This window comes from Sinocyclocheilus rhinocerous, unplaced genomic scaffold, assembly GCF_001515625.1.
Source record: "Sinocyclocheilus rhinocerous isolate Xijiao unplaced genomic scaffold, SAMN03320098_v1.1 scaffold5888, whole genome shotgun sequence".
In the NCBI taxonomy this organism is placed as follows: Eukaryota; Metazoa; Chordata; class Actinopteri; order Cypriniformes; family Cyprinidae; genus Sinocyclocheilus; species Sinocyclocheilus rhinocerous.
In genome coordinates, this window is record NW_015640065.1 from 42,735 (window position 1) to 54,396 (window position 11,662).

Consider the following 11,662-nt stretch of genomic DNA (forward strand, 5'->3'; position numbering starts at 1 on the left):
GTCGATGGTCTTTACACTCTTCGGTCTTCACACGACCGCTTCCGCGGTAAACTAAGCTTCTTTTTTATTCGTTTAACAAAACTCATAGGCTTAACAACCGCATAGCAACACCTTAGCAACCGCCCCGGTTAGGCTCATCAACCATAACTCCTTCAAAAACAGCTAGAAACCTTGGAGTTGTGATTGATGATAAGCTGAATTTCTCAGACCACATTGCTAAAACTGCCCGGTCCTGCAGATTTGCTTTATACAACATTAGGAAGATCAGGTCCTTTCTTTCAGAACATGCAACACAACTCCTTGTTCAAGCTCTTGTCCTATCCAGGCTGGACTATTGCAATGATCTCTTGGCAGGTCTTGTCATTTGCACTTATATATTGTTGCTCTTTTGTTAGTTTTGACTGCTTTTATAGTCCTCATTTGTAAGTCGCTTTGGATAAAAGCGTCTGCTAAATGACTAAATAAATAAAATAAATAAATAAATAAAACTCAAATTGAATTCAGCTGGACACACTTTCCTGTTTATCACAACAAATGGCCAAGCAAAGCGCGCGGTACGAGACCAAACACGATTTAGTACTAACACCTTAGTAACTGCCCCGGCTAACCTAGCAACTACATAGTAAACACACCGTGTACCTTAGCAACCGCAGAGCAACACCCTAGCAACCACCCCTTATACCTTAGTATCCGCATAGCAACACCTTAGCAACAGCCCGGGGCACCCTAGCAACCGCATAGCAACACCTTAGCAACTGTCACGGGTCCCCTTGCAACCACATAGCAACACCCCAGCAATTGCTCTGGGTACCCTAGCAACCGCATAGCAACAGCTTAGCATTCACCCGGGGTACCCTAGCAACCGCATAGTAAGACCTTAGCAACCATATAGCAAGACCCTAGCAACGGCCCTGGGTACCCTAGCAACCGCATAGCAACACTCTAGCAATAGCATTGCAACACCTTAGCAACCGCCCTGGGTATCCTAGAAACCGCATAGCAACACCCTAGCACCAACCCCCAATACCTTAATAACCGCATAGCAACACCTTAGCTACTGCCCAGGGTACACTAGCAACTGCATAGCAAACACACCGAGTACCTTAGCAACAGCAGAGCAACACCTTAGCAACCGCCCCAGGTACTCTAGCAACCACATTGCAGCACCCTACCAACCATATTGCAACACCTTAGCAACCGCCCTGGGAACCCTAGCAACCGCATTGCAACACTCTAGCAACCACCCCGCGTACCCTAGCAACCTCATAGCAACACCTTAGCAACCGCCCCGAGTACCTTAGCTATTGCTTAGCAACACCTTAGCAACCACTCTTGGAACCCTAGGAACCGCAGCATAGCAACACCTTAGCAACCAACCCGGGTACCCTAGCAGCCTCATAGCAACTCCCTAGCAACCATACCGGGTACCATAGCAAATGCACAGCAGCACCCTAGCAACTGCATAGCAACACCTTATCAACCGCATAGCAACACCCTAGCAACCACCCCAGTACCTAAGCAACCGCATTGCAACACCTTAGCAACCGCCCCGGGTACCCTAGCAACCACATAGCAGCACCCTAGCAACTGCATAGCAACACTTTAGCAACCAAATAGCAACACCCTAGCAACCACCCCAGTACCTAAGTAACCGCATTTCAACACCTTAGCAACAGCCCAAGGTACCCAAGCAACCGAATAGCAACACCTTAGCAACTGCCCCGGGTACCTTAGCAACCGCATAGCAACCAAACAGAGTACCTTAGCAACCGCATAGTAAGACCTTAGCAACCACCCCAAATACCTTAGCAACCGCATAGCAGCACCTTAGCAACCGCATCGCAACACCTTAGCAACCGCCCCGGTTACCCTAGCAACCACATAGCATCACCCTCGCAACTACTTAGCAAAACCTTAGCAACGGTTCCGGCTACCATAGCAACCGCATAGCAACACCTTAGCAACCACCCCAGTACCTAAGCAACCGCATAGCAACACCTTAGCAACAGCCCCGGGTACCCTAGCAACCGCATAGCAACACCTTAGCAACCATCCCTGGTACACTAGCAACCATGTAGCAACACCCCAGCAACTGCTCTGGTTACCCTAGCAACCACATAGCAACACCATACTAACGGCCCTGGATACCCTAGCAACCGCATAGCAACACCCTAGCAACCACCCCTAATTCCTTAGTAACCGCATAGCAACACCTTAGTAACTGCCCCGGATACCCTAGCAACTGCATAGCAAACACACCGAGTACCTTAGCAACCGCAGAGCAACACCTTGGCAACGGCCGTGGGTACCCTAGTATCCGCATAGTAACAACCTAGCAACCACCCCTAATTCCTTAGCAACCGCATAGCAACACCTTAGCAACTGTCATGGGTCCCCTTGCAACCACATAGCAACACGCCAGCAATTGCTCTGGGTACCCTAGCAACCGCATAGCAACACCTTAGCATTCACCCTGGGTACCCTAACAAACGCTTGGTAAGACTTTAGCAACCATATAGCAGCACCCTAGCAACGGCCCTGGGTACCCTAGCAACCGCATAGCAACATTCTAGCAATAGCATTGCAACACCTTAGCAACCGCCCTGGGTACCGTAGAAACCGCATAGCAACACCCTAGCAACAACCCCTAATACCTTAGTAACCGCATAGCAACACCTTAGCTACTGCCCCGGGTACCCTAGCAACTGCATAGCAAAAACACTGAGTACCTTAGCAACAGCAGAGCAATGGCTTAGCAACCGCCCCGGGTACCCTAGCAACCACATAGCAGCACCCTAGCAACTGCATAGCAACACTTTAGCAACCGAATAGCAACACCCTAGCAACCACCCCAGTACCTAAGTAACCGCATTTCAACACCTTAGCAACAGCCCAAAGTACCCAAGCAACCACATAGCATCACCCTGGCAACTACTTAGCAAAACCTTAGCAACGGTTCCGGGTACCATAGCAACCGCATAGCAACACCTTAGCAACCACCCCAGTACCTAAGCAACCGCATAGCAACACCTTAGCAACAGCCCCGGGTACCCTAGCAACCGCATAGCAACACCTTAGCAACCACCCCAGTACCTAAGCAACCGCATAGCAACACCTTAGCAACAGCCCCGGGTACCCTAGCAACCGCATAGCAACACCTTAGCAACCATCCCGGGTACACTAGCAACTGCATTTCAAGCACCCTGAGTACCTTACCAACCGCATAGCAAAACCTTATCAACCGCACCGGGTACCCAAGCAACCACATAACAGCACCGTAGCAACTACTTAGCAACACCTTTTCACCCCTCCGGGTACCCTAGCAACCGCATATCAACACCCTAGCAACCACCCCAAATACCTTAGTAAAAGCATTGCAACAGCATAGCAACCGCCCCAAGTACAGTAGCAACTGCCCTAGGTACCCTAGCAACCGCATAGCAACACCCAAGCAACGATCCCCGGTACCCTAGCAAACGCATAGCAGCACCCTAGCAACTGCATAGCAACACCTTAGCAACCGCATAGCAACACTCTAGCAACCACCCGAGTACCTAAGCAACCGAATTTCAACACCTTAGCAACCACCCCAGGTACCCTAGCAACCACTTAGCAGCACCCTAGCAACTGCATAGCAACACTTTAGCAATCGCATAGCAACACCCTAGCAACAGCTACAGGTACCCTAGCAACCACATAGCAACACCTTAGCAACCATCCCGGGTAGCCTAGCAACCACATAGCAAAACCCCAGCAACTGCTTTTGGTACCCTAGCAACCACTTAGCAGCACCCTAGCAACAGCATAGCAACACTTTAGCAACCGCATAGCAACACCTTAGCAACCATCCCGGGTACCCTAGCAACCACATAGCAACACCCCAGCAACTGCTCTTGGTACCATAGCAACCGCATATTAACACATTAGCAACCGCCCCGGGTACCCTAGCAACCGAATAGCAACACCTTAGCAACAGCATAGCAACCAACCAGAGTACCTTAGCAACCGCATAGTAAGACCTTAGCAACCGCCCCGGGTAACCTAGCAACAGCATAGCAACACCTTAGCAACCACCCCTGGTACCCTAGCAACCGCATAACAATTCAATTGCAACCACCCCGAATACCTTAGCAACCGCATAGCAACACCTTAGCAACCGCCCTGGTTAACCTAGCAACCACATAGCAGCAACTTAGCAACCGCATATCAACACCCTAGCAACCACCCCAGTACCTAAGCAACCACATTGCAACACCTTAGCAACTGCCCAGGGTACCCTAGCAACTGCATATCAACCACTCCGAGTACCTTAGCAACTGCACAGCAAAACCTTAGCAACCGCCCCGGGTAACCTAGCAACCACATAGCAGCACCCTAGCAACTATTTAGCAAAACCTTAGCAACCACTCCGGGTACCATAGAAACCGCATACCAACACCTTAGCAACCACCCCAGTACCTAAGCAATCACATAGCAACACCTTAGCAACAGCCCCGGGTACCCTAGCAACCGCATAGCAACACCTTAGCAACCGCATAGCAACGGGCCTGGGTACCCTAGCAACCGCATAGCAACACCCTAGCAACCACCTCTAATACCTTGGTAACCGAATAGCAACTCCTTCGTAACTGCCCCGGATACCCTAGCAACTGCATAGCAAACACACCGAGTACCTTAGCATCTGCAGAGCAACACCTTAGCAACTGCCCCGGTTACCATAGCAACCACAAAGCAGCACCCTAGCATCCGCATAGCAACACCATAGCCACAGCCCCGGGTACCCTAGCAACCGCATAGCAACACCTTAGCAACCATCACGGGTACCCTAGCAACCACATGGCAACACCCCATCAATTGCTCCGGGTACCCTAGCAACAGCATAGCAACACCTTAGCATTCGCCCCGGGTACCCTAGCAACCGCATAGCAAGACCTTAGCAACCATATAGCAACACTCTAGCAACGGCCCTGGGTACCCTAGCAACCGCATAGCAACACTCTAGCAATCGCATAGCAACACCTTAGCAACCGCATAGCAAAACTCTAGCAACCACCCCGAGTACCCTAGCAACCACATAGCAACACCTTAGCCACCGCCCATGGTACCCTAGCAACCGCATAGCAACACCCTAGCAACTGCTCTGGGTACCGTAGCAACCGCAAAGCTACACCACCTTAGCAGGTACCCTTGCAACCTCATAGCAAGACCTTAGCAACCGCCCCGAGTACCTTAGCTACCGCAGCTACCGCACTTAGCAACCATCATGGATACCCTAGCAACCACATAGCAATACCCCAACAATTGCTCTGTGTACCCTAGCAACCACTTAGCAGCACCCTAGCAACCGCATAGCAACACCTTATCAACAGCCCCAGGTACCCTAGAAATCGCATAGCATCACCTTATCAACCGCATAGCAACACCTTAGCAACCACCCTGGGTACCCTAGCAACCGCATAGCAACACCTTAGCAACCATATAGCAACACTCTAGCAACGGCCCTGGGTACCCTAGCAACCGCATAGCAACACTCTAGCAATCGCATAGCAACACCTTAGCAACCGCATAGCAAAACTCTAGCAACCACCCCGAGTACCCTAGCAACCACATAGCAACACCTTAGCCACCGCCCATGGTACCCTAGCAACCGCATAGCAACACCCTAGCAACTGCTCTGGGTACCGTAGCAACCGCAAAGCTACACCTTAGCAACCACCCCGAGTACCTCAGCAACCAAATAGCAACACCCTAGCAACCGCATAGCAACACCTTAGCAACCACCCCGGGTACCCTTGCAACCTCATAGCAAGACCTTAGCAACCGCCCCGAGTACCTTAGCTACCGCATTGCAACACCTTAGCAACCATCATGGATACCCTAGCAACCACATAGCAATACCCCAACAATTGCTCTGTGTACCCTAGCAACCACTTAGCAGCACCCTAGCAACCGCATAGCAACACCTTATCAACAGCCCCAGGTACCCTAGAAATCGCATAGCATCACCTTATCAACCGCATAGCAACACCTTAGCAACCACCCTGGGTACCCTAGCAACCACATAGCAACACCCTAGCAACCACCCTGGGTACCCTAGCAACCTCATAGCAACACCTTAGCAACCGACCCGAGTACCTTAGCTACCGCATAGCAACACCTTATCAACCACCCCGGGTACCCTAGCAACCGCAGCATAGCAACACCTTAGCAACCACACCGGGTACCCTAGCAACCTCATAGCAACACCCTAGCAACCATACCGGATACCATAGCAAACGCATAGCAGCACCCTAGCAACTGCATAGCAACACCTTAGCACCCCTCCGGGTACCCTAGCAACCGCTTATCAACACCCTAGCAACCACCCCAAATACCTTAGTAAAAGCATAGCAACACCATAGCAACCACCCCAGGTACACTAGCATCTGCCCTAGGTACCCTAGCAACCGCATAGCAACACCCAAGCAACGATACCTGGTACCCTAGCAAACGCATATTAACACATTAGCAAACCGCCCAGGGTACCCTAGCAACCGAATAGCAACACCTTAGCAACAGCATAGCAACCAACGAGAGTACCTTAGCAACCGCATAGTAAGACCTTAGCAACCGCCCCGGGTAATCTAGCAACCGCATAGCAACACCTTAGCAACCACCCCTGGTACCCTAGCAACTCACTTGCAACCACCCCGAATACCTTAGCAACCGCATATCAACACCTTAGCAACCGCCCCGGTTACCCTAGCAACCACATAGCAGCAACTTAGCAACCGCATATCAACACCCTAGCAACCACCCCAGTACCTAAGCAACCGCATTGCAACACTTTTGCAACTGCCCCGGGTAACCTAGCAACTGCATATCAACCACCCCGAGTACCTTAGCAACCGCATAGCAACACCTTAGCAACCGCCCTGGGTACCCTAGCAACCACATAGCAGCACCCTAGCAACTATTTAGCAACACCTTAGCAACTGCTCCGGTTACCCTAGCAACCGCATACCATCACCTTAGCAACCACCCCAGTACCTAAGCAGTCGCATAGCAACACCTTAGCAACAGCCCTGGGTACCCTAGCAACCGCATAGCAACACCTTAGCATTACATTTACATTTACATTTAGTCATTTAGCAGACGCTTTTATCCAAAGCGACTTACAAATGAGGACAATAAAAGCAGTCAAAACTAACAAAAGAGCAACAATATATAAGTGCAAATGACAAGTCTCAGTTAGCCTAACGCAGTACACGTAGCAAGGTGTATATAAATATATATAAGATTTAAGAGAAAAAGAAAAAGGGATGAAACTGCCCACAGTCCAAAGAAGTTACTGATGAGGTTGCATCAGAATCTTCAGGAGCTTGCCTGTCCTCAGATGACTGCAGAATGGAGCATGGTGCTGGTCCTGGCACTGGTAAGAACTTGTGATATCTTAACTAATGTAGGGCAGTCATTATTAGGAGGATGAATCAGGTCATCCTGTTTATATATTGTTCAATACAGCAGAACTGTGTTGTGAATGAAGTTGAACATTATTCTGTTTAGCACATGATGTTTGAAGTAATCAAATAATAGAGAAAAGCTAAACTAAAACAAGTGACAGTGCATCTTTTACAAGTCAGTTACAATCTATTCTCTATTTCAGAAGCCACAGTCCCAAAGGTTCTCCATGATGATCTGAAACACAAGTACAGCCAACTTTCTACAGAGTGTGTCAACCTGCGTTTGGAGATCGACAAACTGAAATCTGAGAATGAGGAACTAAAGTCAACACTCAGAAAAACACAATTTTCCTTTAGCTCTATCAAGAGCAAAGCAGTGCATGTTCTGTTTTTCACAGGTCTGACCAGTGTCATTTTTGAGTGGTTTATTCACAAACTTAAAGACAGTGTAGAGGTTGTGCGTGACTCTATGAACCTGGAGGATCATCTATTAGCCATCCTAATGAAACTAAGATTAGGGCTCAGCAACAAGGATATTGCTTTCAGATTTAATGTCAGAGAATGTGACCTCTCTAAAATTTTGAGAAGTTGGCTCCCTGTTATCTCTGCGACTTTAAAGCCTATCATCAAGTGGCCAAGCAAGCATGCAATATTAAAGAATATGCCAAAATGTTTTAAACCTAAATATAAACGTTGCAGGTGCATTATTGACTGTACAGAAATTTGGATTGACAGACCCACAAATTTAACCTCCAGAGCCCAGACGTACTCAACTTATAAAAGCCACAACACTGTTAAATATTTGGTTGGCATGTCACCTGCAGGAGCAATTACTTTTCTCTCGGCAGGTTGGGGTGGGCGTGTTTCGGATAAACGAATTACAGCTGAGTCTGGATTTTATGACCTCCTAGTGCATAATGATGAGATACTAGCAGATCGTGATTTTACCATCAGAGATGAGCTTGCCACACGTGGTGCCACCCTTAGGATCCCACACTTTACCAAAGGAAGAAACCAGCTCTCTGCTCAAGAAGTGGACGTATCAAGGCGTTTGTCTAATGTGAGAATACACATTGAAAGAGTAATAGGTAGACGGAAAAATTTCAAAATTCTGACAACTGTTATTCCACTCACACAGGTTGACCTCTTAGATGATATAGTAATTGTGTGTGGAGCATTAACAAACCTTTGTAAATGTATAGTCCCAAAAAGATAGCTTGATTTAGATTCATTTTTTATGCAACTGTTTATTGTAATACACATTCAAGTGTTTTACTGTAAAATACTAGTACTGTATTAAATAATTTGCTTTGAAGTACATTTCATTCTGACTTTTTTTGCATTGTTCACAATACCAATCCACAACCTTTCTTCTTACTCTGGCACATGTGTAGTGGAAATGGTTCTTGCACTTTGCACAGTTAATCATCATCCCAAAGTCTGGCCTTTGACAGTGTGAGCAGACTGTAGGTGCATGCATCAGTGGATCCATGCTGCGCGTTAACAGCTCAGGCAAAACACTCTGTTTGAAGAACACTTCAGCTTTAGGCAGGACTGCTTGTAGCATTTCTTCATCTCTGCTGATGCGGTTGATAGTAACACCTTGCTTTGTCCAAACCACGAAGTCGCAGTACTGGGTGTTGCATACAAACATGTGGAGCTGAACTTGATGGTAGTATTCATGATTCTTCTTTAGTTGTAGTGTTTTGTCTAAGCAGAACTGTGTGTCCTCACTACTCCCTGTCAGACCATCACGATATTTGTAGGGGCACTTAATCTCTATAGTTGCTTTCCCACAGCAGGTACAGTTTGCTATTCCATCTGGCGATGCCCCAAGATGTTGTTTGTCTGGCCGCACAACAAGACCGCAGAGCACCACGTCAAAGTTTTGATGTTGTGCTTTCATTATTTCTGTGTATTGTCTTCTGGCTGTGTCCTCCATATCTCTTCCCCAAAGTACTGCTGGGACATGGGACAAATCTTGTTTGTTGTAGTGCATTACCTGTTTAACAAGGTTTGTTTTAGCGCTCTCGGTTACTACAGTACATACACAATGTAGGGTTGTGCTTGTTATCTTTCCAGTTCTGTGTGTGTGCCAGGCCTGAGAGTGGGCCTGATTTTTAGTCGTAAGCTCAAGGTTTACACACTGCTCATTAGTTAACTCCTTCCCCAGTCTCTCAAAAGTCTCTTCACTCCTCTCTTGTAGTTCATTTTGGCAGAGGCATCTCAGATTTTCATCATACAGAGCTACCAGTGGCTCTGGCAGGTCTCCGTGTCAGATTCTGATGCGGAATCTGTGTCACTGAAGTAGTCCATGCTAGTGAGCACAGCTGCGTTAGGTGCCAGTACTTTCAGTTCTGCCATGCCTTCATCTGTCAGTTCTGAAAAAAGACAGGTTATAAAAATATAATTAATACCTGCTTGTTATATGTACATGACCTGATCTCGTCTACATTCAGATTGTATCTACCTTTTACATTGTTCTTTCTACGCTTTACTCTGACTGGCTGCAGTTGGGTGTCTGTCCTCTTAGCCTTTCTGAAGCTGATCTCTCTCAGTCTGGCTGGTTTCACCTCTCTCTTGGATGGCTGGATCCACATATTTGTCCCTGAAGTACAACACTTCTCTGTCTTTCCTAACCTGACCCACAGCTCAACTTTAAACATAAGTGCAGCTGCATGGCTGCAGCATGACCCTAACCTGCACAAAATGGTATAATGTATGAAACACATTGGTTTAAATTGTGCTTTAGGCTATACATATAACAACAGTTGTATGATTTCAGCAAATAAGCAGTTAAATTTTGTTTGATTAAATTGCTGACACCGAATAAAAATAATGAAAATTTAAGATAGTAAATTTTGGTTACATACCCAGCCATACAGGTGCAGTTCACAGTAAGAATACAGTTGCTTGTCTTGATGACGATAACCCAGGCATTGTACAAGCAGTGTTGCCAATTTGGGGATTTTGTCGCCAAATTTAGCTACTTTCTCATTGTAGCTGCCACTTTTTTAAATTTTTTGCGACAAGGAGCTATTTTAGCTATATTTAAATAAAACTAGCGATTTTTTGGAGATGTTTTATTTTTTACTTGGCCACACCCTGCCGTAGGCCCGTGACCTCTCATGTTTGCTCTCAATCATGCCAACAGGTGCGTTCGACTTCATACAGCACTGCGCAGACTGATCGGCAGCTGACTTGAAGCAGTGCATGCCAGTTAGAAATTTAGTCCGACTTGATCCGACGCCACATCACTGTCACGTGTGGCATCAAAGTACCGCGATAGCGTTTGGAGAGCAGCCGGCTGACTCAGCTGGCGCAACTTTTTCAGAGCGACTTGCAGGAGTGCTGATGATGATACAGCTGTTTCACGATTGGCCAAATTCACCACATGATAACAATGACGTGTGTTTCTAACATATTCAAATCCAATACTGCTCATAAATCTGTGTTTTTTAGAACAGTAAAAGCTTTTTTACTGTATTCGCAATGTTATATTGAGTCACGTTTATCATGAAAGCATATATACCCCCACTTTATTAGTATTTAAATAGTATATATTTTGACTAAAAGTAAAAGTAAAAGTAACCGCATTGCAACACCTTAGCAAAAGCCCCTAGCAACCACTTAGCAGCACCCTAGCAACACTTTAGCAACCGCATAGCAACAACCTAGAAACCACCCCAGTACCTAAGCAACCGCATTGCAACACCTTAGCAACAGCCCCAGGTACCCTAGCAACCGCATAGCAACACCTTAGCAACCATCCCGGGTACCCTAGCAACCACATAGCAACACCCCAGCAACTGCTCTTGGTACCCTAGCAACCGCATATTAACACATTAGCAACCACCCCAGGTACCCTAGCAACCGAATAGCAACACCTTAGCAACAGCATTGCAATACCTTAGCAACTGCCCCGGCTACCTTAGCAACCGCATAGCAGCCAACCAGAGTACCTTAGCAACCGCATAGTAAGACCTTAGCAATCGCCCCGGGTAACCTAGCAACCGCATAGCAACACCATAGCAACCACCCCGGGTACCCTAGCAACTGAATATCAACCACTCCGAGTACCTTAGCAACCGCATAGCAACATCTTAGCAACCGCCCCGGGTAACCTAGCAACCACATAGCAGCACCCTAGCAACTACTTAGCAACACCTTAACAACCGCTCCGGGTACCCTAGGAACCGCATACCAACACATTAGCAACA

At 47.4% G+C, this 11,662-nt stretch overlaps 1 long non-coding RNA gene across 1 annotated transcript in view; it reads right to left on the reverse strand.

Moving 5' to 3' along the window:
* LOC107752492 (uncharacterized) overlaps window positions 1–5,471 on the reverse strand; it is a 22,719-nt gene extending 17,248 nt beyond the window's left edge. The window contains exons 1-2 of the long non-coding RNA XR_001641362.1: window positions 5,424–5,471; window positions 2,439–2,460 (exon numbers count right to left, since the gene is read on the reverse strand). This is a non-coding gene — a long non-coding RNA (uncharacterized LOC107752492). The remainder of the gene's footprint in view (window positions 1–2,438; window positions 2,461–5,423) is intronic.
* Window positions 5,472–11,662: the final 6,191 nt, after the last annotated feature.